The sequence below is a fragment of the Vanellus vanellus genome (assembly GCF_965231255.1).
Source record: "Vanellus vanellus genome assembly, chromosome: 17".
In the NCBI taxonomy this organism is placed as follows: domain Eukaryota; kingdom Metazoa; phylum Chordata; class Aves; order Charadriiformes; family Charadriidae; genus Vanellus; species Vanellus vanellus.
This window is the reverse complement of record NC_138922.1, coordinates 10,790,344-10,794,919: the sequence shown is the minus strand read 5'-3', so window position 1 is coordinate 10,794,919 and position 4,576 is coordinate 10,790,344. Positions and strand designations below refer to the sequence as shown.

Here is a 4,576-nt window from a genome sequence, read left to right as displayed (position 1 = left end):
GACCCCCCGCCCACCCCTCCCTTCCGCACCACCTCCTACCCGCCGCGGAGCGGGCAGGCTACGGCGGCTCGCGGGGGACAGGCCAGGGAGCGGCGGTCGCGCGCCTGCGTGCGGCTGCGCGGGACACTTCGCGCCGTGCACCGCCCTCAGGCGGTTCCCGCCGCCGAGGGGGAGAGGGAGGGAGCGTGAGCGGGGTGAGGGGGCAGAGGGGCTGCACAAGAGGAACCCGGAGCCGGGGGGTGCCCAGCGACTCCGTTTCCCCGTGGCCATGATCCGGAGCAATGACAGCCGCCTCCATCCAGCTGTTTTTTGTTATTTCCCCCCCCTTTCTCTCTCCGGCCATGCTGCAAGGGTGCTGGGGGCAGGGGGGGGGGCTTCTATAAGACTGGGGGTACTGCTGTCAGTGTTGCCAACAGTGTAATGCAGACCTAATGCTGGTGCCGCTTGTTAGGACTGAGGTGCCCCCTCCCAGTCCGTCTGGAAAAAAAACAGGGCCACCATGATGAACTCAATGGGCACCTCTCCTTTTCCACATACAAGCTGAGCCCCACTGCCCGGGAGCAGCCATTTGTTACGCTCTGATCATACGTCACCACACAATTTAAAAGGGAGTGCGTTGCGTCACTTCTGGTGTTCCTGTGTGTTGGACGCGCTCACTTGGCTGGCGCAGCACTGCAGCCATTCCATTGCAGTACTTGAAATGTGCATCCTGGCTCCGTAATGGCAGAAACGTCCATCACCGTCCCAGGGAAGCCCAGAGCAGAACTCCCCGCAGAGGGGGACAGGCGCCCACTAGCCCACTGCCTGCTATATTTGCCGCCGGGCTCTGAGGGGGAGAGCAGAACTGGGGGCTGCGATTTATCGAGGTGGTGCCCCCTCTGTCCCTCTGACCGCCATTCTTAGTTCCCCCCAAAAAGGGAAAAAGCCCGACAAAAATAAGGGCAAAGTTTTTTTTATTAATTAAATAACAAATCACTTTTTGAAGAGCAGCTGTGCCCGCATGGCTGCCCGGGTGCTGGGTCTGTCCCGCGGTGGCCTCGGTGCCATGGAGAAGTGCCGGTTGGACGAATCTCTGCTCTCTGCGGCCTTGTGCAGCCCGGGCTGGTGCTGGGCTGTCTTGGGCTGCCCGGGCCTGGGCTCTGGGGGTGAGGGGCAGGGGTTAGCCCCTCTGCAGCCCGTGGGGCGGGCAGCAGGGGTGGCAAGAGAGACCAGAGGGAGCCGCGGCGGGGGAAATCCGGGCACCCCACGGGTGCCCGGCCCTCCCCGCTGTCCCCTTCCCACCCTTGGGGTCCCCTCCCCTGTCCTGCCCCGGCCGTACCCTCCTTGGCTGCAAGCATGGGCAGCTTCTCGTCCAGCTGGTCCCTGGAGATGGGGCGATCCGTGCCCAACAGATTTGTCACGTTGCACTGGGAAGGAGAGAGCGGGCTGGCTGAACCACAGGGCAAAGCCAGCATCCCCAGGCAACCCTCCCACACCCAGCGCTCCCGGGGGAAACTGAGGCACGCGCCCCCCAGGGGCTCAGCCTCAGTCGCCCCTGCCGTATCCCTACCTTTGTCAGCCCTACCTTGTTGGGGAGCAGGAGCGGCTGGAGGCGCTGGCGGCGCTGCAGCGGGGTGGTGACAGTGTCCCGGCCCCCGCAGCTCCGCGGCACGGTGGGGTACTTGCCCTCGACCAATGGCTCCCTGTGGGATGAGGCACGGGGATGCTGAGTGCCCGGCACTGTGGCACCCCGTGCTTCAGCCTACAACACGAGGGAGGGGACCAGGCGCTGCTCCCCAGTGGGGTCTGTCCCTCCCAGCTTCCCTCTGACTGCTGCAGGAGACACCCCACCCATCCTGCTGGATCTGCCCTTTCCCCACAGCCCCGGTGAGCTGGCCGTGGCAGGTCGCTGCACCCCACACCAAGGACACCAGGAGGCAGGAGCTGGGCTGTCCCAGCTGCAGGGCTTATTTTTGGCAACTTGTTTCCCAGATGGGGCAGCGAGGGGGACGGCTGTAAAACCCCACAGACCCGAGACAAGCACAGCTGACGCTCTGCAGCACATCTCTGCTCCCTTGCCCTGCCCACGCCCCCTGGACCCCTCCGCCCCCACCCGCGGAAGAGCTCTCCCTCGCGGTGGCAGAGCCACCCTGCACTCCAGGGGCCGGGTGCCCGTGTCCCCTACCTGTGGCCGTGCTGCTGTTCTTGCTCCGGCTTGAGAATGGTACGGGGGTGCTGGGTGAGGCGCGGGAGCAGCGGCGGCAGCGCCGGGATAGCCACGGTGTGTCTGGGGAGGGCAGGAGCCACAGATGGGTGATGGGGGAGAAAGGACCTACGCTGCCCTGGCTCGGGGCAGCACCCCAAAACCAACGGTCTTGTAGCCCATGGCGGCCCCTGCCCCCCGCGGACGGCTCCCTGTCCCCCGCTGCCGCGCAGGACTGCGAGGGGGCTTGGCAGGGTTGCATTCCCCAGGCAGACACCCCAACCCCTGTGCCTGGCACAGCGGGGCACTGCCAGCACCCATCTCCCCCCGTCCCACCCACGGTACCGGGTGCTACTCACGGGCCAGGAACCTGCATGTCGAGGGGCCGGTCGCAGGACAGGCAGTGGAAATGCGTCAGCAGTGGGCTGGAGGGGGGAGAGAAGGGCTGGGTGAGCTCCTGGGGGGGACGCAGGCAGGCAGCTGGCAGGCAGCAGCCAGTTATCCCCAAAGCCACCACCGTCCTCATCGCACTCACTTCTTAATCCCAGCCGCATCATCAGCCGCTGCCTCTGGCTCCTTCTCCTTGCCCTGCTCCAGAATGTTCTTGCAGTGCCCCTCCAGCTGCTGCTGGAAAGGCCCCAGCTCCAGGCGGTCCAGCTGTGGACGGGTGTAAAGCCTCAGACAGCCGCCCCGGGATGGGACACTGCGGTCCCCGGGTGGGACAGCCGGGAGAGGGGACCCTTGGGGGGATGCTGCCTTGGGCTGCCAAGCCCTGAAGGTGCCAGTCGTGCGTGGCGGGGACAAGCCACCCCTCACCTTGGAGGCCACCTCTTCACGGAGCTGTTGCTGGACCTTCTCCTGGCCTGTCTGCCAGCTTAGCATCTCCTCCACCATCTGAGTCAGCCGCTCCATCCTTGCGTCAAACTCGCTGCGGCTGACTTTGCCGGCCAGGGCGCTTTTGTCTGCTTTCTAGCAAGAGAGAAAGGCAGGAGAGTGGTGGGGAAAGGATGGAGGTACGATGGGCAGGGCCAGCTCGTGTCAGGAGGAGAGGGAGAAGTGGGTACATGGCTCCGCTCGCCTCATCACCCCCGTGAGGTTGGTCTCACCAGCCAAAGCGACCCGGGGGAGACAGAGGGACCTGGCGAGGGACCCGCAGCCGGTCTGGAAACCCTCCCTCCCCCTGTCCGGTTCTGCTATTGAGCACCCAAGGGACAAGGACGTTTGCCACCCTGCCCGGGACCCCCTTGTCTCGTGCTGGGCACCCTCAAGGCCGTACCACATCGACTGCCAGCAACAAGTCCTCCTTGTCCGCTTTCTCCTCTGCCAGCTTCTCCAGGGACTGGAACAGAGCCTTGCAAAGCAGAAAGCACCCCATGACGCCACGGCAGGGTCGCAGCTGCCTCCCAGCCAGCAGAGCACCCCCCACCTCCCATACAACCCTCCAGGAAAGAGACAAACCCCCTGTGGTCCGCAGCAGGGGCTCTGCCTGAAGGATGCTCCGACCCCACAAGGGTTTCAGCCACCTACCTTGGTGTCTTTCTGCTGCCGGTGGCTGTCACGCAAGAGGTTCCCCACGACAGAGCTGAGCTTCTCGTAGTCCTCTTGCGCCTGCACGAGGGTGGCCTGGATGCGCTTCAGCGCCTCCTCATCCTGCTTCAGGGAGGAAGATGACAAAGTGGTGCTGTGTAAGGGGGGCTGGCTGCCCTGCAGGGACAGACCCAGGTCACTTGGCTGGTGGCCATGGGCTATCAGTGCCAGCAGGACATTTGCACTAAGGCTTTCATTTCCTTCCATGCTGCTGACTTGTGCAAGCCAATTTGGGGGCAGCGTGAGGCTCCCCCACGTTACAGCAAAGCACAACTAGCCGGGGGGTCTCAGCAGCCCCCTCTCAAGCCCCCCACGCCAGCATCTCCTTACCTGGCTCCTCCTCGGCATCTGCCTCGGCACCTTGCCCACTGCCTGCCGGGACACCAGGGAGTCCACCACCTCCTGGAGCTTCTCGTAGCGCTGCAGGAGCTTCCCCACCTGCATTCCAGTGTCCCCACTGCAGGCAGGACATGCTGCCTGCGCCTCTGCCTGCTCCTGCTCTACGCTCTCGATCTCCCTGAGCTTGTCCTGCTGCAGGAAGGGGAGAAGGAATGGGCTCTGAGATGACATGGAGTTAGTCAACAAGCCCAGGTTCCATGGAGGCTCAATGGCCCCAGCCAGCCAGGGAACGTGGTCGGGAACCCCGCCAGGACCACGCCACTGAGCTGGCGGCTGGTGGGTGTGCTCCCCCCGGACCTCACCTGTGCCTGCATCTGCTTGGCCACCTCTGTCACCAACCGCTGCAGCGTGGCTTCAGTCATGTCCCGGTGTTCTCCCAGCTCCTTCAGCTCCCTCTTTATCTTCTCT

At 64.5% G+C, this 4,576-nt stretch overlaps 1 long non-coding RNA gene across 1 annotated transcript; it reads right to left on the bottom strand.

Moving 5' to 3' along the window:
* Positions 1 to 2,173: 2,173 nt before the first annotated feature.
* Positions 2,174 to 2,748, bottom strand: LOC309679023. The gene is made up of 3 exons (XR_014269804.1): positions 2,718 to 2,748; positions 2,542 to 2,607; positions 2,174 to 2,266 (listed from the first exon to the last, which is right to left on the bottom strand). It is a non-coding gene; the product is annotated as an uncharacterized lncRNA (long non-coding RNA).
* Positions 2,749 to 4,576: the final 1,828 nt, after the last annotated feature.